The sequence below is a fragment of the Gorilla gorilla genome, chromosome 11, assembly GCF_029281585.2.
Source record: "Gorilla gorilla gorilla isolate KB3781 chromosome 11, NHGRI_mGorGor1-v2.1_pri, whole genome shotgun sequence".
In the NCBI taxonomy this organism is placed as follows: domain Eukaryota; kingdom Metazoa; phylum Chordata; class Mammalia; order Primates; family Hominidae; genus Gorilla; species Gorilla gorilla.
The window spans coordinates 54,674,355-54,702,296 of record NC_073235.2 but is presented as its reverse complement, the minus strand read 5'-3'; the positions used below and the strand labels follow the sequence as shown (position 1 = coordinate 54,702,296).

At 39.7% G+C, this 27,942-nt stretch overlaps 1 long non-coding RNA gene across 1 annotated transcript in view; it reads right to left on the bottom strand.

The window, feature by feature from the left end:
* Positions 1-27,942, bottom strand: part of LOC129532239 (uncharacterized) — a 55,254-nt gene that overhangs the window by 21,538 nt on the left and 5,774 nt on the right. The window contains exon 2 of the long non-coding RNA XR_008677894.2: positions 26,294-26,414. This is a non-coding gene — a long non-coding RNA (uncharacterized lncRNA). The remainder of the gene's footprint in view (positions 1-26,293; positions 26,415-27,942) is intronic.

Below are 27,942 nucleotides of genomic sequence, written 5' to 3'. Positions count from 1 at the left end.
TGGATGTGAACTCTTTTTTGAAAATGACAGATGGTTTAACTTTGATTCGTCGGTGTATATTATGAAATAAATATGGAACCCTAGGATTACTTTTGATGATATATGATCCTGGTCTGATTCTTAATATCCAGTTATGTGCTGTAGGTTTGATATTTTAAAATAAAATTGCAAAATGAAAACCAACCCACTTACCATTTGCAGAAAACTGGTATATATGCAAGAAAGCAACTTGCTTTGAGAGCCAGAAAAAAAGACCAGGGTGTACAGGGACTTAAGAGTCTATAATCAGGATACCTTGCTCTATCAGGAATAATCTCTTCTGAGCAACCTGACCTAAGGTTCTGTTTCAAAGTCCTAATGTATCATCATGTGCACATGCCACTACAATTATGATGTAACATCAGGAAGAGGCTTCTCTGTAGAAGAGAATTTGGCTAACGAAGACTAGGATTTGTTCTCATTGAGAAAACTGGTGTGCTACATGACTAAACATAAAATATTATCCAAAAGTTTGCAAAACAATAATGCCTGGAGATTCCAGCATCCTCCCCCAAGAAGAAGTCATATCCTGGAAACCTACCTCTGTTTTCCCAAATAAAATTAACACTTAAATGTCTTTTAACTTATTTCATCTGTAATATTTTCATAGGGATTATTATGAGAGACAATACAATGCACCACCTGACCATAGGACTCGACAGTAGGGCTAAGCAAATGGTGAAGCTTGTGCTCTGCTGTGCTTCCCACACTTGCTTCTTGATTCTCTTTCCCTCATTTTACTACCCACACCTCCTTTACCTCGATTCCATTTCAGACTCCACGCTGCCATACTTTCTGTTTGGGAAGAGAATTGCTTAATAAACGAATTCAAATTAAGATGCCAGTGACCTGAAGTTGTCCCTCTGTGAAACTTCGTTTTATTTATTTATTTACTTATTTATTTATTTATTTATTTATTTTGAGATGGAGTCTCCCTCTGTCACCCAGGCTGGAGTACAGTGGCGCGATCTTGGCTCACTGCAACCTCCGCCTCCCAGGTTCAAGCGATTCTCCTGCCTCAGCCTCCCCGGTAGCTGGGATTACAGGCATCTGCCACCACGCCCAGCTAGTTTTTTTGTATTCTTAGTAGAAATGGGTTTCACCATGTTGGCCAGGCTGGTCTCAAACACCTGACCCCAAGTTATCTGCCCTCTTTGGCTTCCTAAAGTGCTGGGATTCACATGGTCTGGTTAGTCTCCCAAAACTCTAGTTGAAATTTGATTTCCAATGTGGTTAGTCTCCCAGTATATTAGAAAAAATTACAACTAAACAATAAACCTAACTTTATTAGGTGCTCATTGTTAATATAGCTGTAAGTGCTTAAATAAGAAAATGCCATCAACATAGAAATAAGTGTGGTGCAAAGATATGGCTGAAAAGTAGAAAGAAAACAGGCCGGGCACCCTCGCTCATGCCCTGTAATTCCAGCACTTTGGGAAACCAAGGCAGGCGGATCACCTGAGGTCAGGAGTTCGAGACTAGATCGGCCAACATGGTAAAACCCCGTCTCTACTAAAAATACAAAAATTAACCGGGCGTGGTGGCACATGCCTGTAATCCCAGCTACCCAGGAGGCTGAGGCAGGAGAGTCACTTGAAGCCGGGAGATGGAGGCTTCAGTGAGTCGAGATGGTGCCACTGCACTTCAGCCTGGGCAACAGAGCCAGACTCTGTGTGGAGAAAAAAAAAAAAAAAAAGTAGAAAGAAAAGTCATCATGGTGCATTGGCCACACTTTTTCCATTTAGCAATCAAGAACAGCTATAAACAGGGAAGGCAGCAAGAATCATTCTATGAAGTGAATTTCTTCCCACCTATATATAAGGGAATCGAAGACAATGTTGAATTTTTAATGAAAATCAAAGCAGTTGCATCACAAGGAATGAATCTGGGGAGGAAATATATTTGGTTAGTGATTTTGTTTTTTGATCTGGTTTGTGAAATGGTTTCATAATGCTTATATTTTAAATGTCCATGATGATATCCAAAAGATTAAACACTTTTCATAGGTTTATGGGCCATTTCTGTTTCAGTTTGGTGAAATTTCTGGTCATTTCTTTTGACCGTCTTTCTATTGGAGTGTTTGTATTTTTCTTATTAAAATCACAGGAATTCAGCCAGGCACAGTGCCTCATGCCTGTAATCCCAGCACTTTGGAACGCCAAGGTGGGCAGGTCACTGAGGTCAGGAGTTTGAGACCAGCCTGACCAACATGGTGAAACCCCCTCTCTACTAAAAATACAAAAAATAGCCTGTAATTCCAGCTACTTGGGAGGCTGAGGCAGGAGAATCACTTGAAGCGGGAGGCAGAGGCTGCACTGAGCCAAGATTGTGCCACTGCACTACAGCCTGGGAGACAGAACAAAACTCTGTCTCAAAAATAAAAATTAAAAATAAATAAATTTTTAAAGTCACAAAAATTCTCTATACATTTTGGACTAATCCTTTATTGGTTATACGTGCTGCTATCTTCTCCCAGTTTATGGTTTGTCTTTTCACTGTCTTCATGGTGTCCTTTGAGGAATAAAAGCTCTAAACTTAAATGTAGTTGATTCACCATTTTCCCCTTATTTTTTACACTTCTCTGTTTTAAGAAATCTTTCCCCATTATGATGTTATAAAGATAACCAATTTTGCCTTCTGAAAACTCAATTGTATTGTTATTCCATTAGGTCTCTAATCTGTCTTTCTTGTGTGTATGGTGTGAAGGGGTGCAATTTCTTTTTTTTCCCATATGTTTATCTATTTGTGGCAAGACCACTCTTTCCTTGTTCATTTGCAAGATAATCTCATTCATGTATCAAATATCCGTATTTGCAAGGGTCTATTTCTAGGCTCTCAGTTCTGCCCCTTAGTCTTTCTTTCCTGTCACTGTACAAACACCACATAATTTTTTTTTCTTTGAGACCGAGTCTCACTTCGTTGCCCAAGCTGGAGTGCAGTGGCATGATCTCGGCTCACTGCAACCTCCGCCTCCCAAGTTCAAGTGATTCTCCTGTCTCAGCCTCCTGAGTAGCTGGGATTACCGGTGCCCATCAGCACCCCTGGCTAATTTTTGTATTTTAACTAAAGACAGGGTTTCATCATGTTGGCCAGGCTGGTCTAGAACTCCTGATCTCAGGTCATCTGCCCACCTCAGACTCCCAAAATATTGGGATTACAGGCACGAACCACCACGCCCAGCCAACACCACACCATTTTAATTGCTACAACTTTATAAAATAATTTTATAACTGATAGGTTAAGTATGCTCCTTCTTATTTATTTTCTTTAAGAGGGTGTTGGTTATTACTGGCCTTTGCTCTTCCACATAAAGTTTAGGATTAGTTTGTTCAAATTTAACAAAGTAAATACTCTGGGATATTGATTGGAATTATATAAAACCTATAGAGCAATTTGGGGAGAAATGGCATCTTTACAATATTGAGTCTTTCAACCATGAACATGGCATCTCTCCATTACTTTAGTTGTTTTTTTGTTTGTTTTGTTGTTGTTGTTTGTTTTTTGTTTTTGTTTTTTTAACCAGGCTCATGGCTTCAAGGTCTTTTAAAAATATGTCTTCAAATTAAATTGTATTATTTTATTTCATTTTTACTTGTGTATTTATTTATTTTTAAGAGATGGGGTCTTGCTCTGTAGCACTTTGGGAGGCTGAGGTAGGAGGATCTCTTTAAGCCTAGGAGTTCAAGACCAGCCTGGCCAACATGGTGGGGTCCTTTCTCTAAAAAACATTTTTTAAAATTAGCTAGGCATGGTGGTGTGTGCCTGTAGTCCCAGCTACATGGGAGGACAAAGTGGGAAGATCATTTCAGGCTGCAGTGTGCTGTGTTCTCACCACTGCATTCAGGCTGGGTGACAGGGTGAGACCCTGTCTTTAAAAAAAACAAAAAGATTTTATAACACTCTTCTTATATTTATTCCTAAGTATTTAATATCTTTAATGCTGTTATAAATATTATTTTATTTTTTTTTATTTTTGAAGCATTTGTTGATGGTTTACAAAAATGCAATGTATACTTTTTTTTTCAACTAACACTTTGCTCATGGAAACAATGTATAAATATTGATGTGGCTAGCAACCTTGCTTAATTTTTAAAGGTAATTCCAATCAGTAATCCATAGATTATTTTGGGTTTTTTATGTGGACAATCACATCACCTGCAAAATAGTGGGCTTTCTGTTCCTTCCTTTTAATCTCGATTCCTTTTCTTTCTGCCTTTCTGCTTTGCCTAGGATGGCCAGTACATTGTTGAATAGCAATAATTACTGTGGCTAACCTTGTCATTTTCCTGATCTAGAAAGTGTACTTCCATTGTTTCACAAATAACATTTGATGTCTTATTTTATATATAACCCTTGTCAAATTTAGAAAGTTCTCTTCCTAGTTTTCTAAGAGTTTTATCATAAATAAATGTTATTAGCAAATACATTTTCTGCATTTATGAAGATAATCATATATCTCCATTAAGTTGTTAAAAATATAAATTAAATATTATATTTCGTTAAACCCAATTTTGTAAGGAGACATCCTCTGTCTCTCTTTTTTTCTTTTTTAACCAAGTTCCCAAGAGCTAAAAAACGATACATCCTCTTTTTTAGCTGGATTCAATTTGCAAATAGTTTGTTTAGGGTTTTTGCATTTCAATTCATGAATGATATTGCCTTATAAATTTCCCTTTTCATACTGTCCTCTTGCGTTTTTCTTTCCTTTTTTCTTTTTTCTTTCTTTCTTTCTTTCTTTTTTTTTTTTGAGACGGAGCCTTGCTCTATCGCCCAGGCTGGAGTGCAATGCAATGGCAAGATCTCATCTCACTGCACCCTCCACCTCCTGGGCTCAAGCGATTCTCCTGCCTCAGCCTCCCAAGTAGCTGGGATTACAGGTGTCCACCACCATGCCCGGCTAAATTTTGTACTTTTAGTAGAGATGTTGGCCAGGCTGGTTTTGAACTCCTGACCTCAGGTGATCTGCCTGCCTCGGCCTTCCAAAGTGCTGGGATTACAGGTGTGAGCCACCGCGCCCTGCCTTTCTGAGATTTCTGTCTCACTCTCTGGAAGTCCTTGATACCCCAGGTTCTGTCCCCTGATTGCTCATGCCAGAAAATGGTTGACTTTCTCTCAGTCTTAGCTGCTTTGTCTGCAGTCTAGGCTTGAAGCCACACCACAAGAAAACAGGAAATTCACCCCATGCTGGTCACATCTTCCAAGTTTTAATTTCCCTCCAAAATGTGCTGCCTTTTGTTCACTCTTCAGAACTCCCAGGTAGTTAGTTGGTTTTTATGTTTTTATCTGAGGGAGTTTCAGTCTGTTAGGAGCTTATGCCACTATGCTAAAAGAGGAACTTTTCCATATCTTCAGTTTCAAAGTCGTATTTAAGAAGCACTGTTAGCTGAACAGATGCTTACAATTTACTGACAGTTGACATAAATAAAGTATGCCCCGGCACACCATTACACGTTTATTGGTGAGACAGTGAAAGAGCTTTCTCCCGTTATTATAGCTATGTCGTAGCCGGACTAACCTACTTGCAGTCGTTTTAGGGTTGTTCCTAAAGGCAAGAAGGGTTGTGAATAAGCTGGGGATGATTCTGTCATAAGCCTTTGGGATGTCCCTTACAGCATAGTCCCCTGTAAATCACTGATTGTCAGCATGAAGAACTAGCCCCTTTGAGACTGTTCAGAACCTCTTGCTTTTTCACGGTCACCAATCACTAATGGATTTACAATGTTGTGGCAACAATTTCCCAGAGCAGACATCACTTTAATAGTGCTTTCTAGATGGCAGAGGTCATTTACCTCAGAGACACTTCAAAAGTGTTCATTGCTGTATTTAAAAAAAAAAAAAAAAAAGGATGGAAGGCGAATTGCCTGAAGGCTGCACAAATCACTGTGGTTAATGTATGGTGGGATAACCAAGGTCCATAGGAGTCCTAATAGCATGTTAGAAGACGACTAATGACAGATCGTATAGGATGTTGGACATATATTTAAATGCTGACTTGTCATAAACATTATGTTTTTCATTGTTCCCAAGTTTACTAACAAAGTAATCTCAATAAAATTTGGCAAGTTTGAAAATGTTCTAAGATCCTTATGTTGGCCTGTAATTCTGGTAATAATAGTTATAGGTAGGAGATGGTGAGAGAAGGCTATGCCCTTTAGATCTCAAATCTTCTTGTTGTGTTGTTTGAAATAGGTATCTCATGTCATGTTTAAGTATATTTTATAACAATGTGTTATATATAAAGTTTTGGTGCCACAAAAGAAATAGCACTCGAATATAAAATTTTCTTTTTAATTCTCAGCAAGGCAAGGTACTTCTATAGAAGGGTGCGCCCTTACAGACAGAGCAATGGTGAACACACACTTGGACAAGGGAGGGGAAGGGGTTCTTATCCCTGACGCACGTGTCCCCTGCTTCTGTGTCGTTCCCCTATTGGCTAGGGTTAGACTGCACAGGGTAAACTAATTCCGATTGGCTAATTTAAAGAGAATGACAGGGTGAGTGCTTTGGCGGGAGTCAAGGCAGAGCAGGTAGCAGGTAATCAGAATGAGTTAGGGTGGAGCAGGTGATCGGAATGAATTAGGGTGGAGCAGGTGATCAGAATGAGTTAGGGTGGAGCAGGTGATCGAAAAAGGTTGCTTTATGAGGAAGTTAAGTTTAAAAGTAGAAGGCAAAGAATTGAACATACTGACATATTAACTCTTTGAAAAGAAATTTAGAACTCATATCTAACAACTGTTTCTCAAAATGTGGCCCAATTATTTTAATGCATTAAAATCTCCTGTGGTGTTGCTAAAAATGCACATTCCTAACCTTACTTCAGCCCTGCAATATCAAGACCCCAAATAGGAGGGGTAGAAGGGATGGGACCTTTCTACTTGAGTTTTGTCACGTTCTTCCAGGTGAGTCTCACTCACATGAAGGAAAACATAATATAATTATATTAGATTCTCAGAAAGATTTCTTCAGTATCGAGATCATACAAGAAAGAAATGTCAAGCCATGAAAAAGACACAGCCAATCTCAGAAGGCTGTACATACTGCATGATATTCTGGAAAAGGCTAAACTGTAGAGGCAGCAAAAGATCAGTGGTTGTTGGCTGGGTGCGGTGGTTCACGCCTGTAATCCCAGCACTTTGGGAGGCTGAGGCGGGCAGATCATGAGGTCAGGAGATCGAACCATCCTGGCTAACATGGTGAAACTCCATCTCTACTAAAAATACAAAAAAAAATAGCTGGGCATGGTGGCAGGCACCTGTAGTTCCAGCTACTTGGGAGGCTGAGACAGGAGAATGGCATGAACCTGGGAGGCGGAGCTTGCAGTGAGCCGAGATCACGCCACTGCACTCCAGCCTGGGCGACAGAGTGAGATTCCGTCTCAAAAAAAAGACCAGTGGTTGTCAGGGGTTGGTGGAGGAAGGGATGAATAGGTGGAATACAGAAGATTTTTACAGCCATGAAAACATTTTATATGATACTACACAGAGTACACTACATGGTGGATCCATGCCATTATACATTTGTCCAAACCCACAGAGTGTGCAACACCAAGAGTGCACCGTAATGTCAACTATGGACTTTGGATGATAATGATGTGTTCATGTAAGTTCATCAATTGTAAAAAATGTATCACTCTGGTGGGATATTTTGATAGTTGGGAGTTTGTGTGTGTGATGGCAGGAGGTATATGGGAAATCTCTGACCTTCTGTTCAATTTTGCCATGAACCTAGAACTAGTCTAAAAAATGTCTTTTTAAAAAATCATGGTAAAATGACTTAGTAAGTTCTGAAGATTTTTTTCTTTTTATTTAATATATTTACTATATGCCTCCAAAGTTCAGAACATTATGCTAGGTGCTGAGGAAATAAAAAGATGACTAATATGGAGGTTTCTGTACTCAAAGTGATTCTGTTCTGCTAAGGGAAGAGTAGAGTGCCCAGAATGGCTTGATTAAGAAAAAAAATAAAGTACTCAAGGTTCTAACTGCAGTTATGACTTGGAATGAATTTAAAACCCCCACCTCATATCTAATGAGTTTCTCAAGAGATCCAGATTCCAAAAATGTTAATGAGTGACCACATTATAGATCCATCTCAGAGATAGCTATAAAAGCTGAGACCAAAAAAAGGAATTCTGAAAGATATTTTAAAACAGAATTTTCAGTGTCTTAGTTGGGTTCCTAGAAGCGGAGCTTAGACAGGAATTCATGTGCAAGTGATTTACTGAGAGAGTGCTTTCCTGAGACACTGTAAGGGAGTGAGGGAAGGGGAAGAAGCGAGTCAAAGGTGTGGTTTCAGGAGACGTCTAGGCTCAGCTTCAGCCTGCGTAGGTACAGAGAGCGCCAGAGCATGGAGCAAGTGGAGCACTTCACACAGAGGTTTTCCTGCCTGGAGGCAAGAGAGCTGGGCTAGTATACACTCGCACAGTGACTCATTGGCCATGGGCCACCACCAGCCCTGCCTTCCAGGCTTTCTAATCATATCCTGTCAGCCAAGGGTAACGCCCCTCACTCCCTCAAAGAGTGCAGCTGTGAGTCGGGAGCAGCCAGTACTCACAGTGGCTGGGGTTGGGTGCACTGCCCAGTAAGGGGATCAGGGAGGACACTGAAGGCATCTGTCACATAAAGAAATGAACTGTCACATAAAGTTCAATGAAAAGGTTCTTCATTGCCTTTCCAGTTTTAACTGTTCTTATTCCTTTTTATCAGCTGTTTTCATAATTTTAGTCTCAGGAATTATCTTCGTTTCTAAGAATTATTGAGGCCCCCAAAGAGCTTTCTTTTATGTTGATTTCATCTGTTGATATTTACCATAATTGAAATTAAAACTGAGAAACACTGAAAAGATTGATTCATTTAAAAATCAGCGGTGTCTGAAATGATTCATCCTCTATGCTGGACACTCTTTTGTCCAGGCTCTGCAGTCAGGCTGTGCGGGTTCAAATCTTAGTTTCATCCCTTACTTGCTATCTTCCATTAGCATCTTTGTGCTTTAGTATCTTCATCTTTAAAATGCACTTTGTAAAAGTTAATTATTAGATTGTTGAGAAGATGATGAGATAATCCACACCAAGTGCCTGACACATAGTAAGCACTTCACAAATTTTAGCAAATACTAGCTAGTATTTTCATTCCCTCACTATACCCTTCATTAAGACCTCAATTACCTTGTGTCTACAGAGTTCCATCAGTTTCCTGCCTGGCTTCTCCAGTTTCTCACCACGTCTCCCTCCATCAAAACATAGTAAACAGACTCATACACATACTTTTTCAAATGATTCCACACATATATACATATATACTAGAGTTTTTGTCCTAAAAAGTTTTTTCATCATATTATCTCTCTGCTCAAAGTCATTATTTCCATGATTTAAAACAAAAATCCCTATGTTAGCTTGCAATTCAAGTGGTTTCACAGCTTGGCTCTTCCTAGTCTTTCCAGTTGTGACTGTTGTTATTCCTTTGTATCAACTGCTCTCATAATTTTGCTCTCAGAACTTCTCTTTGTTTGTAAGAATTATTGAGGCCCCCAAAGGGCTTTCTTTTACATTGATCATATCTGTTGATATTTACCATATTTGAAATTAAAACTGAGAAACATTGAAAAGATTGATTCATTCAAAAATAAACATATTACATATTATCATGAACACCATAGGTTTTATTAAAAAATAAAGATGTTTTCTAAATTCAACCAATTTCATGAAAAGAGCATCACTTTCACATTTGCAAATCTCTTTAATATTTGGCTTAATAAAATACAGCTGCATTCTCATATCTGCTTCTGCATTCAATATATTACAAATATGTTGTTTTGGTTCAAGTATATGAAGAAAATCTGGCCTCTCACAGATAAGTAGTTGGAAGAGGGAGAGAAGTAGTTTAAATCTTTATGGTTAGCTATAGATATTTTTCCACGATACAACACTAATATTCAAAAAATGGTAGTTTCTCAAAGGTTAGCTGCAATGAGGAATCTGTAACCGTATCAATGGTCTTTCCATGCTCTGTTATATTAAAATCCGTTTGGCTATTTTGCATTCTGTGAGGATACTTGTGCATGATTTTGATCTTACACACTCCCTGACGGGTCTCAGGCATCCCAGGGTTCCTCAGACTGCATTTCAAGAACCACTGCTCTATACGAACTCTCTGTACTTCTCGTTCTAAAATGTACCTGGGATTTTGTTTTTATTCAGGTATGGTGAGGTCAACAGGTCAGGCAGGAGACAATTGTCACTGAAAAAGATAAGTTGTTATTCACTGCTCTCAAGAGAAGGGGGCACTCCATTCCATGCAGAGCCACATGGGGAAGCCACCAGGGTCAATTAGGCAGCAGAAGATGCAAGGAGGAGGCATGGGCAAAAGCCTTTATTGTGGTTTTCATGTGAAGGAATGCGCAAGGCAGGATAAGGAGCTGGGCAGGCTTAGGATTGGATAGCTTGAATAATTTTGGTGGGCTCTGGACTATAGGGGTGGTCTCTAGTTGTCCAGTACCTGGCCCTAGGGTGGCTGAGGTCAGGAGGACACTGCAGGAGTCTGATGGAAGGAGGAGCTGGGGGTGTGGTTGGTTTGTATATCAAAGGCATTCTCAAAGCCAAGTTGTTTGCTATCTCTAGGAATTTGCTATCTCTGAGAGGGGCAGTCCCTCCCTGAATCCACAAAACCCCAATATGTCAAAGCCTCACAAAATATAGAAAATGAAAGACATGATTAATACACCTCTCAGGTTGGTTTAATTACTTTCCCATAATATACCAGATACATATTTTTTTTCACTTTTTTAAAATTATACTTTAAGTTCTGGGATACATGCGCAGAACGTGCAGGTCTGATATAGGTATACACATCCCATGGTGGTTTGCTGTACCCATCAACCTGTCATCTACATTAGGTATTTCTCCTAATGCTATCCCTTCCCTAGACCCCCACCTCACAACATGCCCCAGTGTGTGATATTCCCCTCCCTGTGTCCATGTGTTCTCATTGTTCAACTCCCACTTATGAGTGAGAACATGCAGTGTTTGGTTTTCTGTTCCTGTGTTAGTTTGCTGAAAATGATGGTCTCCAGCTTCATCCATGTCCCTGCAAAGGACATGAACTCATCCATTTTCATGGCTGCATAGTATTTCATGGTGTATGTGTGCCACATTTTCTTTATCCAGTCTATGATTGATGGGCATTTGGATTGGTTCCAAGTCTTTGCTATTGTGAAAGTGCTGCAATAAACATATGTGTGCATGTGTATTTATAGAATGATTTATAATCCTTTGGGTATATACCCAGTAATGGGATTGCTGGGTCAAATGGTATTTGTGGTTCTAGATCCTTGAGGAATTGCCACACTGTCTTCCACAATGGTTGAACTAATTTACACTCCCACCAACAGTGTAAAAGCATTCCTATTTCTCCACATCCTCTCCAGCATCTATTGTTTCCTGACTTTTTAATGATGGACATTCTAACTGGCATGAGATGGTGTCTCATTGTGGTTTTGTTTGCATTTCTCTAATGACCAGTGATGATGAGCTTTTTTATGATTCATATGTTTGTTGGCCACATGAATGTCTTTTGAGAAGTGTCTGTTCATATCCTTTGCCCACTTTTTGATGGGGTTGTTTGTTTTTTTCTTGTAAATTTGTTTAAGTTCTTTGTAGATTCTGGATATTAGCCCTTTGTCAGATGAATAGATTGCAAAAATTTTCTCCCATTCAGTAGGTTGCCTGTTCACTCTGATGACAGTTTCTTTTGCTGTGCAAAAGCTCCTTAGTTTAATTAGATTCCATTTGTCAATTTTGGTTTTTGTTGCTATTGCTTTTGGTGTTTCAGTCATGAAATCTTTGCCCATGTCTATGTCCTGAATGGTATTGTCTAGGTTTTCTTCTAGGGTTTTTATGTTTCTAAGTCTCACGTTTAAGTCCTTAATCCATCTTGAGTTAAGTTCTGTATAAAGTGTAAGGAAGGGGTCCAGTTTCAGTTTTCTGAATATGGTTAGCCTGTTTTCCCAACACCATTTATTAAATAGGGAATCCTTTCCCCATTGCTTGTTTTTGTAAGGTTTGTCTAAGATCAGATGGTTGTAGATGTGTGGCATTATTTCTGAGGCCTCTGTTCTGTTCCATTGGTTTATATATCTGTTTTGGTACCAGTACCATGCTGTTTTGGTTTCTGTAGCCTTGTAGTATAGTTTGAAGTCAGGTAGTGTGATGCCTCCAGCTTTGGTCTTTTTGCTTAGGATTGTCTTGGCTATATGGGTTCTTTTTTTGTTCCATATGAAATTTAAAGTAGTTTTTTCTAATTCTGTGAAGAAAGTCAGTGGTAGCTTGATGAGGATAGCACTGAATCTATAAATTACTTTGGGCAGTATGGTCATTTTCACGATATTGATTCTTCTTATCCATGAGCATGGAATGTTTTTCCATTTGTTTGTGTCCTCTCTTATATCCTTGAGCAGTGGTTTGTAGTTCTCCTTGAAAAGATCCTTCATATCCCTTGTAAGTTATATTCCTAGGTATTTTATTCTCTTTTTAGCAATTGTGAATTGGAGTTCACTCATGATTTGGCTCTGTTTGTCGATTATTGGTGTATAGGAATGCTTGTGATTTTTGCACATTGATTTTGTATCCTGAGACTTTGCTGAAGTTGCTTATCAGCTTAAGGAGTTTTTGGGTTGAGACGATGGGGTTTTCTAAATATACAATCATGTCATCTGCAAACAGAGACAATTTGACTTCCTCTCTTCCTATTTGAATACGCTTTATTTCTTTCTCTCACCCGAATGCCCCGGCCAGAACTTCCAATACTATGTTGAATAGGAGCGGTGAGAGAGGGCATCCTTGTCTTGTGCCGGTTTTCAAAGGGAATGCTTCTAGCTTTTGCTCATTCAGTATGATATTGGCTGTGGGTTTGTCATAAGTAGCTCTTATTATTTTGAGATACATTCCATCAATACCTAGTTTATTGAGAGTTTTTAGCATGAAGCGCTGTTGAATTTTGTTGAAGGCCTTTTCTGCATCTATTGAGATAATCATGTGGTTTTTGTCGTTGGTTCTGTTTATGTGATGGATTACGCTTACTGATTTGCGTATGTTGAACCAACCTTGCATCCCAGAGATGAAGTTGACTTGATCGTGGTGGATAAGCTTTTTGATGTGCTGCTGGATTTGGTTTACCAGTATTTTATTGAGGATTTTTGCATCGATGTTCATCAGGGATATTGGCCTGAAATTTTCTTTTTTTGTTGTGTCTATGCCAGTTTTTGGTATCAGGATGATGCTGGCCTCATAAAATGAGTTAGGGAGGAGTCACTCTTTTTCTATTGTTTGGAACAGTTTCAGAAGGAATAGTACCAGCTCCTCTTTGTACCTCTGGTAGAATTCGGCTGTGAATCCGTCTGGTCCTGGGCTTTTTTTGGCTGGTAGGCTATTAATTACTGCCTCAATTTCAGAACTTGTTATTGATCTATTCATGGATTCAACTTCTTCCTGGTTTAGTATTTGGAGGGTGTAGGTGTCCAGGGATTTATCCATTTTTTCTAGATTTTCTAGTTTATTTGGATAGAGGTGTTTATAGTATTCTCTGATGGTTGTTTGTATTTCTTTGGGATCAGTGGTGATATCCCCTTTATCATTTTTTATTGTGTCTATTTGATTCTTCTCTCTTTGCTTCTTTATTAGTCTGGCTAGTGGTCTATCTATTTTGTTAATCTTTTCAAAAACCCAGCTCCTGTATTCATTGATTTTTTGAAGGTTTTTTTTTTTGTCTCTATCTCCTTCAGTTCTGCTCTGATCTTAGTTATTTCTTGTCTTCTGCTAGCTTTTGAATTTGTTTGCTCTTGCTTCTCTAGTTCTTCTAATTGTGATGTTAGGGTGTCAATTTTAGATCTTTTCCACTTTCTCTTGTGGGCATTTAGTGCCATAAATTTCCCTCTAAACACTGCTTTAGCTGTGTCCTCGAGATTCTGGTATGTTGCATCTTTGTTCTCATTGGCTTCAAAGAACTTATTTCTGCCTTAATTTCTTCAGTTACCCAGTAGACATTCAGGAGCAGGTTGTTCAGTTTCCATGTAGTTGTGAGGTTTTGAGTGAGTTTCTTAATCCTGAGTTCTAATTTGATTGCGCTGTGGTCTGAGAAACTGTTATGATTTCAGTTCTTCTGCATTTGCTGAGGAATGTTTTCCTTCCAATTATGTGGTCAATTTTAGAATAAGTGCGGTGTGGTGCTGAGAATGTATATTCTGTTGATTTGGATTGGAGAGTTCTGTAGATGTCTATTAGGTCCGCTTGGTCCAGAACTGAGTTCAATTTCTGAATATCTTTGTTAATTTTCTGTCTTGTTGGTCTGTCTAATATTGACAGTGGGTGTTAAAGTCTCCCACTATTATTGTGTGGGAGTCTAAGTCTCTTTGTAGGTCTCTAATAACTCACTTTATGAATCTGGGTGCTCCTGTATTGGGTGCATATATATTTAGGATAGTTAGCTCTTCTTGTTGCATTGATCCCTTTACCATTATGTAATGCCCTTCTTTGTCTTTTTTGATCTTTGTTGGTTTAAGGTCTGTTTTATCAGAGACTAGGATTGCAACCTCTGCTTTTTTTAACTTTCCATTTGCTTGGTAAATATTCCTCCATCCTTTATTTTGAGCCTATGTGTGTCTTTGCACATGAGATGGGTCTCCTGAATACATCATACCAGTTGGTCTTGACTCTATCTAGTTTGCCAGTCCATGTCTTTTAATTGGGGCATTAAGCCCATTTACATTTAAGGTTAATATTGTTATGTGTGAATTTGATCCTGTCATTATAATGCTAGCTGGTTATTTTGCCCATTAGTTGATGCAGTTTCTTCATAGTGTCGATGGTCTTTACAATTTGGTATGTTTTTGTAGTGGCTGGTACCAGTTTTTCCTTTCCATATTTAGTGCTTCCTTCAGAGCTCTTGTAAGGCTGGCCTGGTGGTGACAAAATCTCTCAGCATTTGCTTGTCTGTAAAGGATTTTATTTCTCCTTTGCTTATGAAGCTTAGTCTGGCTGGATATGAAATTCTGGGTTGAAAATTCTTTTCTTTAACAATGTTGAGGCTGAGCCTGGTGGCTCACACCTGTAATCCCAGCACTTTGGGAGGCTGAGGCAGGTGGATCATGAAGTCAGGAGCTTGAGACCAGCCTGGCCAATAGGGTGAAACCCCGTCTCTACTAAAAATAGAAAAATTAGCCAGGCAGGGTGTTGCGTGCCTGTAGTCCCAGCTACTCGGGAGGCTGAGGCAGAAGAATCACTTGAACCCAGGAGGTGGAGGTTCAGTGAGCTGAGATCACGCCACTGTATTACAGGGTGAGCCTCCGCCTCAAAAAAAAAAAGAAGGTTGAATATTGGCCCCCACTCTCTTCTGGCTTGTAGGGTTTCTGCTAAGAGATCCACTGTTAGTTTGACAGGCTTCCCTTTGTGGGTAACCTGACCTTTCTCTCTGGCTGCCCTTAACATTTTTTCCTCCATTTCAACCTTGGTGAATCTGACGATTGTGTGTCTTGGGGTTGCTCTTCTCGAGGAGTATCTTTGTGGTGTTCTCTGTATTTCCTGAATTTGAATGTTGGTCTGTCTTGCTAGGTTGGGGAAGTTCTCCTGGATAATATCCTGAAGAGTGTTTTCCAACTTGGTTCCATTCTCCCCGTCACTGAGGTTAGGTCTTTTCACATAGTCCCATATTACTTGGAGGCTTTGTTCATTCAATTCTTTTTTTTCTAATCTTGTCTTTATGCTTTATTTCATTTAGTTGATCTTATACCAGATATATTTCGAACCCCTTCCTTTTATTAACTCTGTTAATCCCCGTATTTGTTTTACCTCTTTGAACTCTTCTCATTCATCAAAGACTGAACTCAAAGCTCCTCTCTACTTTGAAGCCTTCCCTGACTAATAATTTGGTATTTAACTAATCATACAAGGTTTTGCAACACCACTTGAATTACTGTTGTGTTATTTCCCTTTCCATTGGTGTAAACCCTGTCTCTCCAACTATAGTGTCCATTTCTTAAGATCAGCAACCTCATTTTATACTGTTTGATGCTATTCTTATCTTCCAGAGTGTCTGTCTTTACTCTCTGCAGGTGTATAAACCTGCAGCATCCCTCCGGAAAAAGCCTCTAGTTTCTTGCCCTGTCTTGTCTCATACTAGTTTGCCAGCCTGCTCTTTGTCTCCTTGCTCTTGACTTGTTGACCAGTCTTCTTTCTGTAGTCTTTCCCTCTGGACTAGACAGATGCCTACCTTTGCTTCTTTGGTGCTGCCCTTGCCTCTACTTCTCAGCAAGAGTCTGCACTTGTTCCTCAGATCACATTTCTACTGGCTCCTGCACATCTCCTGAGATCTTTCCTCAACTTTCCTTTGAGTTGTGGGAAGGGTAAAACAGACACAAGGCTCTGATTATTGTAGACCTTGTATACATGTCTGTAAAATTATATCTTCAAAGTCCTTTGAATCATATTGTTTCCAGTGATTCGAAATCATTTATACTTGATTGTGTTGCTTAAAAAATCAGGCCGGGCACACACCTGTAATCCCAGGACTTTGGGAGGCCAACGCAGGAGGATCACTTGAGCCTAGGAGTTCCAAAACCAGCCTGAGCAACATAGTGAGAACGTATCTCCACACACACACACACAAAAAGTTTAAAATTAATTGACCAGCCATGGTGGCACATGCCAGTAGTCCCAGATACACAGGAAGCTGAGGTGGGAGGACTGCTTGAGCCCAGGAGGTTGAGGCTGCAGTGACCCATGATCGTGTCACTGCACTCCAGTCCTGGTGACAGAGCAAGAGCCTGTCTCAAAAAAAAAAAAAAGTTAAATGCTCTAAAGAGCCTCTTCTGTGTTCTACTCTCTTTGCATGTCTTAAGAACATTAAGATAATTTGTGAAAAATATCTAAACACTTTGTTTTCATTGTCTTGCATGTCATGCAAATCTTTGCATAAAAAAACCTGAAAAGCCATCTCAATGTTGTTTGATTTGGCTAAATGAGTGGTACTGGAGAGATTATTATGAAACAGATATTAACACCTCATGTCGTCATAACTAAAAAGTGTCAACTACAGATTATGGTGGAGTACTTTAAAACTATCCTTTTCTTAGCTCTGGCCCAATATCACAGCCTGATTTGTATTATAGTTAGATTAGATGTAGTCAAAAGGCTTTTGAAAAAAGGTATTTGGGAACTAGCTAAAGCAGAGATATAGTTTTCATTTGTCTTGTTTGTTTGTTTTGTTCCGTTTTGTTTTCAAGACACAGTCTTGCTCTGACACCCTTGCTGGAGTGCAGTGGCATGATCTTGGCTCACTACAACCTCCTGGGTTCAAGTGATTTTTATGCTTCAGCCACCCCAGTAGCTGGGACTACAGGCACATACCATCCCACCTGGCTAATTTTTATATTTTTAGTAGAGACGGGTTTTCACCATGTTGGCTAGGCTGGTCTCGAACTCCTGGCTTCAAATGATCCTCCCATCTTGGCTTCCCAAAGTGCTGGGATTACAGGCATTAGCCATTGTGCAGGGCCCATTTTTCTTTTTTTTTAAGCCTCCAGATCCCTTTATGAACACAAAAATCACAAACATTTTATTTTCTAACTGAAGCCAGAACAGGGAATACATGTGTTGAGTATTTGTGTGGTAAAGTCATTCATTTGTTACACGTAGGGTTTCATTTTGCCATTTCTCTAACCAGGGATGGGCCTGGATTCTACTAAGGTGCTAATGAATTTACAAAGCAATGGTTGTTCTCATTTTGAGTAAGTGGAATAAGGAAGATGGAATATGGAATCTTATGACTGAAGGTTAGTCCTAATGGAGTAATTTTGTTGTGTATTAAGATTCGCAAACAGGATATTTAGGTGAATACAGCAATGTACTTAATTCCATGTGACATCTGCTTTCAGCATCTAAGGTTTGGCTCTACCACAGACCATGGAGATGCTTTGTTGAAAAACACTGTCCTCTATTTCTTCCTAGCAACTCATTACGTATATATCATCTACACATTGATCTTAATATTCTTTGAAATTAGCTGGATGCAGTGGCTCACACCTGTAATCCCAACACTTTGGGAGGTCAAGACAGGAGGATTGCTGGAGCCCAGGAGTTTCAGACCAGCCTGGACAACATAGTGAGATGATGTCTCTACCAAAAAATTAAAAAATTGTCTATTTAGTATATATTTAGTATATAAGCCATTTTAAAAGAAGCTTTAGGCCGGGCGCGGTGGCTCGCGCCTGTAATCCCAGTACTTTGGGAGGCCGAGGTGGGCAGATCATGAGGTCAGGAGTTCGAGACCAGCCTGGCTGATATGGTGAAACCCTGTCTGTACTAAAAATATAAAAATTAGCCGGACGTGATGACATGTGCCTGTAATTCCAGCTACTCCAAAGGCTGAGGCAGGAGAATCGCTTGAACTTGGGAGGTGGAGGTTGCAGTGAGCTGAGATAGCGCCACTGCACTCCAGCCTGGGTGACACAGCAAGACTCCATCTCAAAAAAAAAAAAAGAGGTAAATGTTAGGATAACTAAAATTTACTACTCTATAGCATATATTGCCTTAAAGTGATGTTTTAAATGTCAACTTATGTTGTGCAATTTGGATTATATCTGTCTTTAGTGCACCACCCAGATAACTGCTTTTCTCTGCACATGTGCAGAAATTAAGTTCTTGTCATAGTAGACATAATAAACATTTGCTGAATGACCAGCACACGTGAAATTAAGTAGAAATAAATACCTACCTTTACATTAAACTATAAAGGAGATAATTTATTATATTATGATAAGAAAAATTAAGTGAATATTAATTTTTAAGATAGCACATCCTGGTTTATTGACATTCACTGGCAAAATGAATTATTCAACATATGAATTTTTACTAAACACTGAACGTAGAATATATAACAATTTGGCACATAATTGGCATATTACAATGGCATATTACTGACATGACCTTATAAGGCAATGCTTTTATTTTTGGCCAAATTAGGATCCTGAAATTTGTTTCAACGTTTGCCTCTGTTTTGTACTTCTAGGCCGTTCAGTCGATTCTGGGAGTGAAGCACTGTTGCCACCTACTGTGCAGAGTGCGGTAATGATGATGACAAAGGAAAATGAACAGAGAGTAATAATAGAGTTTTAAATAAATTATGAAGTAAAAATTAAGCGGATCCATACATACAAGTTACAGTACTCTTGAACTGAATTGCCAGTAAAAATAGTTACTGAATAGAATGAACCAGGTCTGCTAGGAGTCCTGTGAAGCCAGGCCTTTAGAGCTGTGGGAATTTTTTTTTTTTTAAATAGATGGGGTCTTACTATGTAGCCCAGGCTAGGCTCAAACTCTTGGGCTCAGTGATCCTCCCCTGTAGCTGAGACTATAAGAATGCACCACCATGCCTGGCTAAGGATCTATGGGCTTTTAAGATAGCCTTCCTTGAAGTTTTTGGTTTAGGGATTTTTTTATTTTTATTTTTTTTTGAGACAGGGTCTCGCTGTATGGCCCATGCTGGAGTGCAGTTGCGTGATCACAGTTCACTGCAGACTTGACCTCCTGCAGGCGATCTTCCCACCTCAGCCTCCAGAATAGCTAGGACCACAGGTATAGGTTACCATGCCTAGCTGAAGGTTTTTGGGTTTTTTTAAATACACACGTGTACACACAATTTCCTGAATTTGTACATTTTTTTCCCTTTCAACTCTTTTCACCTAACCAATCAATTTTATTATCATTTCTGCTTATGTTTTACTTTCCCATATTACCTTTTTCATAAGCTGATTTCCAAAATGACTTTTTTCTAGATGGTCTATACATAGCTTCTCTCTCTCTCTCTTTTTTTCTTTCTAAAGATTCAAACTCCAATTTGTAACAATTCAGTTTGAGATAATAGTTCTCAATTACAATCAGAAGTATTCCCAACATCAAATTTGTTGGACTAACTACCCTCAACTGGGCACTAAAATATAATTTCCAGTGGGTACAAAGCAAAATACCATTACTCTACACTTGGCCTCCACATGGAATTCCCCTTATTCCTATGTATTCTCTTCCATTAACTACTTTTATAAATCATTTTCTCCTCGCCTGAATATGAGTCATTGAGGGCAGTGATTATGTTATTTTCATGCCTCCCCTCTAATCAACCCTTGCCCCTACTGCTAGTATTTTGGACATGATAGGTACCCAATATTTACTAAATAAAGTGTGGAAAGCATAATGTCTCTGAAAAAAAAATGATTTTATTCATCATGCAGGAGTGAGAGAGATAAAGTAACACAATGTAGGAATAAAAAAGTAATAAATGTTATTAGATAACTGATCAGGTGCTCTTTGTTCCTTTCAGCCAACTTCTAGAGAATGGTAGCAGGAATTGGAAGGCAAGAGGAATGGATAAGAGAAGTAAAGGACAGGTAATCACTCAGACATTGGGTTATTCAGTGTGTTTTAGTCATGTTAGGCTGCTATAACAAAGTACCACAGACTGGGTGTCTTATAAATAACAGCAATTTATTTCTCACAGTTCTGGAGGCTGGAAGTCATAGATTGCTGTGTCAGCCTGGTCAGATTCTAGAGAGGACACTCTTTTGGTTGCAAACTGCTGACTTCTCATTGTGTCCTAACATGAAGTAAAGAGAGCAAGAGAGGTTTCTGGCCTTTTCTTATAAGGGCACTAATTCTATTCATGAGGATTCCACTCTTATGACCTAATTACCTCCCCCAAATCCCACTTTCAAATACTATCTTACTGGGAATTGGATTTCAACATATGAGTGTTGGGGAGACACAAATCAGTGTTTAAGTATTCTAAGTAATGGGCTAATTGGTCTTGAAAGGGAGGACACAGAATTAAAAGCCACAGAGATCCTGATACTGTGCTCTTGGGAAGTTCCAACAATCACACAAGATAGGTTAGAAGAAATTAAGTGCTAACCAGTGCAATGTTGACCCATGTTCAATAAAAGTTTCAGAAACGTGAAAAACATGTAGATTGGGATCAACTGAGGAACATTTCTGGAGAAGATGGGCTGTTGAATGGATTCTTAAATTTCCAGATGTGAAAAATGAAAAGAGATAAAAGATGAAGATAGGTGAAAGAAGTAAGCATGCATTTTTGGAAAGTGAAATATCATAAAGCAAATAACAGAGATAGAAGACACTCCTATTTCTCCTTGAACTGATTTTCAAGTACAGTGTAGAGCACTCTATTACACTAGCTACTAGGTAGCCACATGTGGGTATTTGCATTTAAAATGAAATAAAATTAAAAATTAAGTTCCTCAGTTGCAATAGTTACATTTCAAGTGATCAACAGTCACATGTGCCTGTTGGTATTTGTATTGAGCAATGCAAATATAAAACATATCCAGCCGGGCACGGTGGCTCATGCCTGTAATCCCAGCACTTTGGGAGGCCAAGGTGGGTGGATCCCAAGGCCAAGAGATCGAGACCATCCTGGCCAACCTGGTGAAAGCCCATCTCTACTAAAAATACAAAAAATTAGCTGGGCATGGTGGTGCGTGCCTGTAGTGCAAGCTACTCGGGAGGCTGAGGCAGGAGAAGTGCTTGAATCCGGGAGGAAGAGGTTGCAGTGAGCTGAGATTGCACCACTGCACTCCAGCCTGGCAACAGAGCAAGACTCCTTCTCAAAAAAAAAAAAAAAAAAAAAAAAAAAAGAACAAAAAACACATCCATCATCGCAAAAAAGTTCTATTGTACTATAGTGAGTGCTATTGAGTATTTACTACACAAAAAGCTCTCATAATCCCATTTAATTTTCACAGCAACCTTATAAAGTATATAGTAGTCAGGTGTGGTGGCTCATGCCTGTAATCCCAGCACTTTGGGAGGTTAAGGCGGGCAGATTGCTTGAGCCCAGGAATGCAAGACCAGCTGGACAACATAGTGAGACCCCATCTCTACAAAAAATACAAAAATTAGCCAGGCATGGTGGCATGTGCCTGTAGTCCCAGCTACTTGGAGGTCTGAGGTGGGGGGATCACTTAAGCCCCAGAGGTCAAAGCTGCAGTGAGCTGAGATCACACCACTGGGTGTGACAAATGGGTGACAGAATAAGACTATCTCAAAAGATAAATAAATAAGTAATTTTTAAATTTAATATATTTTATTTATATTAAATGTTTTATATTTTGAGACTCTGTCTCCAAATACAAAATAAATAAATAAATAATAACGTATATAGTTAAAGGGCCAGGCACGGTGGCTCACGCTTGTAATCCCAGTACTTTAGAAGGCCGAGGCAGGTGGATCACCTGAGGTCAGGAGTTCAAGACCAGCCTGGCCAACATGGTGAAACCCTGTCTCTACTAAAAATACAAAAAGTTAGCTGGGCGTGGTGGCGGGCACCTGTAATCCCAGCTACTCAGGAGGCTAAGGCAGGAGAATTGCTTGAACCCAGGAGGCAGAGGTTGCAGTGAGCTGAGATCACGCCATTGCACTCCAGCCTAGGTGACAAGAGCGAAACTCTGTCAAAAAAAAAAAAAAAAAGAAAGAAAGAAAACTGAAGTCCCTAAAACTTAAGTATTTGTTCAAAGTTACATAGTCAGTAACACAGCTGTGATTTGAAATTTTATGTGACTCCAAAAACTGAAGCTTTAAGCTATAGAAAATAAGCCTGTTAGATAGGGAAAAATGAGTCATTTACCAGAGACAGTGACACCCCAGCTTGACCTTTTTACGGCATGCAAAATCCAGTAGACTCTCAAGGAAGAGAATAAAATTACAAAAGTGGTATTTCAGGATATTAAGTAGACTGTTGTGTGCGGGGGTAGGCTAGCCCACATGATTTCTTTCGATGACTAGAAAAAATGCCTCCCTGTCTAGGAAGGATGCAGCCTTATGGGTATTTAACTTAGTTAACAGAGCATGAAGTAGACTCCAGCCTCTTCTCACCCCCAAGTTTGGGCACTCTCTTTTAAAAGGAAGAAATTGGAAGGCATGGAGGAAATGGAAGCCTGTGCTATAATGGAGGCAATGCCAAAAGAAAGAGAAAAAACAGCAAAAACAAAATTTGAAAAAAGAAATCTAAAAAATTAAAAATTTAATTAAAAAATTTAAAAAATGGCAAAATCAGAGCAAAGTCAGAGTTTATTCCAAGGTTTCCAGTATGCTGGTCTAACACACTGCGGCACTTATAATAGAAAAGTGATAGAAAGGGCTGGGTGTGGTAGTGCATGCCTGCAGTCCTAGCACTTTGGGAGGCCAAGAGGAGCAGATCACTTGAGCCTAGGAGCTCAAGACCAGCCTGGCCAACATGGTGAAACCCTGTCTTTACTAAAAATACAAAAATTAGCTGAGCGTGATGGCATACGCCTGTAGTCCCAGCTACTTGGGAGGCTGAGGCAGGAGGATCACTTGAGCCAGGGAGGCAGAGGTTGCAGTGAGCCAAGATCGTGCCACTGCACTCCAGCCTGGGCAACAGAGCAAGACTCCATCTCAAAAAAAACAAAAAGCAAAAAAAACCACACACACAAAAATTAGCAGGGCATGGTGGTACATGCCTACAGTGCCAGCTACTCAGGAGGCTGAGGTAGGAGGATCTCTTGAACTCGGGAGGTTGAGATTGCGGCGAGCTGAGATTGTGCCACACTGCACTCCAGCCTGGGTGACAGAGTGAGATCCCGTCTTAAAAAAAAAAAAAGAGAGAGAGAGAGAGAGATAGAAGAAAGGGAGCTGATTTCTGGGTTCTAATCGGGCATGGAAGCTTAGAAGTCACCACTCCTATCCACACAAGGAAAACAACTGAACAAAGTAAAAATCAATAACTCTTTTTAGATCCATCAGAGAATGTAAGATACAATAAATCTTTCTGAGTTTCTCTTCAAGGGTTTAGCCTGTTAACTTCCTTATCCTTTGTTCTCAAACTCAACTTTCTTGTTCTTCCTTGCCCCTAGTTACCGTAAACAGCCTACCCACTTCCCGTCAGCTCTAATCAATAACTCGCATCTGTTCCTTTGTTACCTGTACCAATTGTTCCCCCAAAACTGCACATCCCACATGCTCCACCTCTGTACCTCACATCCCCCTCCCCTTCTATATTTAGGAAAATATGTACAAGTAGCCAATCGGGTCAGCTCAGATTGTGCAGTCTGACCCCAGCCCATGGAGGAGTGACACAGAGACAGGGACTGCATTAAGGATAAAAACCCCCTGGTCTCCTTTGTTCTCTGTGCTCCTGTGATCTTGATTGACCCAAGTGGCACCCTTCTGCAGAAGTAAATTGCCTTGCTGAGAGAATTAAACTTTTGCCTGAGTGCTGGTTTTACTTCACGGCACCAAGCATTTATTTCTGGAGCATTTTATACCCAGTAGAGAGCTAAGGTCACAGGGCAAACTACTGCCCTCAAAATTGGAGAGATAGATAGATACAGAGGATCACAACTTATTGGAGGAAACCCACAAGCAGAAATGTCCTTGGGGACCAGTGGCTGGGGTAGGAAAACCTGAACTGCCATTGACAGATTGCTGGAGGCTCAGTGTAGACAAGTCTGAGAGTTAAAAAGTCCATGGGGGCCTAGTTATTGGAGGGTCCCCACACTTTTGTGAGTTTTACCTCCAGGAATTCAATCTGGTTCACAGTAAGAGAAATCACTGTGTGTTTCTAGAAAGGGGAGAGGAAAAGAAATTATTCTGAATTATCCCACAGAATTATGTTCTTAAAGAACATCCTCAAGAGAAACTATCTGACCCGTGCCTAAGCAATTAGGGTTTTACCAGAGCCTAACCTAGCCGGTGGAAGGGAAATTCTCAACTCCAGCTTCCCCTAAGCCTTCTTGTCTCACCAAAACTGGAGACTGGAGATGGGGAGGTAGGTAGGGGGAGAGGGACAGAAAGCACCTGTGTTTTTGTTGTGGTGGTGGTGGTTGTTTTGTTTTAGATAGGGTCTCACTGTGTCGCTCAGGCTGGAGTGTAGGTGGTGCGATCACGGCTCACTACAGCCCTCATCTCCCTAGCTCAAGTGATCATCACACCTCAGCTTCCCAAGTAGCTAGGACTGCAGGTGTGCACCACCATACCCAGCTTTTTTTTTTTTTAATTTATTGTAGAGACAGGGTCTTGCTATGTTGCCCAGGCTGGTCTTGAACTCTTGAGCTCAAGTGATCCTCCCACCTCAGTCTCCCAAAGTGCTGAAATTACAGGCATGAGCCACCACACATGGCCAGAAAGCACTTGTGAAGTTCATAGCAGAGGTACAGGCTCACCAAAGAATTGAGACCTACTCTCAGACCTTATTTAAGTCTCAAGAACCCAAAGACAACAGAGGAGACAAAAACAAGGAAATCAGCCTTTGACACTTAATGCTATAGCAAGCAGTAAACACAGCCTAATCCCTAGCCAGATAAACATAAAACCTCATACTAAAGGCCTGTTTGCTTCAGTTCATTTTACCCAGTAAATGTTGTCCTGTTTTCACAAAAAGACAACACTTAACAAAAGACAAAAAACGCAGTTTGAAAAGACAGAGCAAACATCAGAATCAGAATCAGGTATAGCAAGAATGTTATTAGAATATGTATAATAGAATTATCATACAAGGAATTTAAATTAACTATGATTGATATGTTAAGGGCTGTAATGGAAAAAATCAACATTATGCAAGAACAGATGGGTAGTGTAAGCAGAATGATAGAAACTCTAAGAAAGAATCAAAAGGAAATGCTAGAGATAAAAACCACTAACAGAAAGGAAGAATGTCTTTGATGGGCTCCATCAATAAACTTCAGAGACAAAGAATCTGAGTCCGAAAAAATGTCACAAGAAACTTCTAAAACTGAAAAAAAAAAAAAAACTTCTAAAACTGAAATGCACAGAGAAAAAAAGAAAAAATCAGATATCCAAAAATGAGAGGAGAATTACAAAAGATGTAAGATATACATAACAGAAATACCAGAGGGAGAAGAAAAGAAGAAAATTTGAAGCAACAATGACTGAGAATTTCCCCAAATTAACAAAGGATACAAAACCACAGATCCAGGAAGCTCAGAGTACACTAAACAGTATAAATACCAAAAAATCTGCACCTAACCATAATCATGTTCAATCTGTAGAAAACTGAAGACAGAAAATCTTGAAAGAAGCAAAAAGGAGGAAAAAAACACATTTTGCCTACAGAGGAGTAAGGACAAGAATTACATTAGACTTCTCTTCAGAAATTGTGTAAGCAAGAGAAGAGAAAAGTGAAATATTTAAGGTATTGAAAGAAAAAAAAAAACCACTCACCTAGAATTCTGTATCCAGTGAAATTATCCTTCAACAGTGAGGGAGAAAGACTTTCTCAGGCAAACAAAATTTGAGGGAATTTGCCACCAGTAGACTTGCCTTGCAAGGAATTTTAAAAGTCCTTGAGAGAGAAAGAATATGATGCAGGTCAGAAACTTGGATCAACATTTTAGAAACGAAGAGCATTAGAGAAGGAATCAATAAAGGTAAACAGCCTGGGCAACATAGTGAGACCCTGTCCCTACAAAAAAAAAAAATGAGCTAGGGTCAGTGGTGCGTACTTGTAGTCCCAACTACTTTGGAGGCTGAGGCAGGAAGACTGCTTGAGCTCAGGAGTTTGAGGCTGCAATGAGGTATAATTGTGCCACTGCACTCCAGCCCAGGTGACAGAGAGAGAGAGAGAGACGTCGTCTCCAAAAAAAAAAAAAAAAGATAAATAAAGGTGAATAAAATACTTTATTTTTCTTTTTCTTCTTCTTTTTTTTCTTTGCTTGTTTTTGAGACAGGGTCTCCCTCTGTCATCCAGGCTGGGGTGCAGTGACATGATCATGGCTCACTGCAGCCTTGACTGCCCTAGCTCAAGCAATCCTTCTGCCTCATCCTCCAAAGTAGCTGATGCTACAGGTGCATGCCCCCAAGCCTCTAGATTTTTTTTTTTCTGTAAACTGTTTTTCAAATTCTTTGCACACCACAATTTTTAGACTGTCACTGAAATATTTTTTAATTGCCCAATTACTTCCTAAGATGAAGCAACAGTGAACAATTATTGTATCCTCTTGTTTCTAACACAGGGTCTGCTCCCGGTAACTATTAAAAATGTTGCTAATTACAAAAGATGAAAAAAAAACTTTGTTAATTAGAGGAACTCACTGAGGAACTGAGTATATACATAGAAAAAAAATACCATAGAAAAAAAATACCTATAGATCCTTGAGTATACTTGCTTTTAAAGAGGAGGAATTAAAAGAGTCTTTTTAAAACACGAATGTGGCTGGGAGTGGTGGTTCACATGTGTAATCCCAGCACTTTCGGAGGCCGAGGCAGATAGATCACTTTGAGGTCATGAGTTTGAGACCAGCTTGGACAACATGGTGAAACTCCATCTCTACCAAATATAGAAAAATTAGACAGGCATGGTGGCCTGCGCCTGCAGTCCCAGCTACATGGGAAGCTGAGGCAGGAGAATTGCTTGAACTTGGGAGGCAGAGGGTGCACTGAGCCAAGATCGTGCCACTGCACTCCAGCCTGGGTGACAGAGCAAGAACTTGTCTCAATAATAATAATAATAATAATAATAATAATAATAATAATAATAAATAAATAAATAAAAATGAATGCTTTCCAAAGGCAAATCCTCAGCTTTCTGCTCTTTATAAAAAATTATTTCTTTTTTTTTTTTGCGACAGGGTCTCACTCTTTCACCCAGGCTGCAGTGCAGTGGCACAATCATAGCTCACTGTAACCCTGAAATCTTGGGCTCAGGTGATCTTCCCACCTCTGTTGGGAACAGGCCCCCCAAAATCTGGCCATAAACTGGCCCCAAAACTGGCCATAAACAAAATCTCTGCAGCACTGTGACATGTTCATGATGGCCAAAATGACCACACTGGAAGGTTGTAGGTTTACTGGAATGAGAGCAAAGAACACCT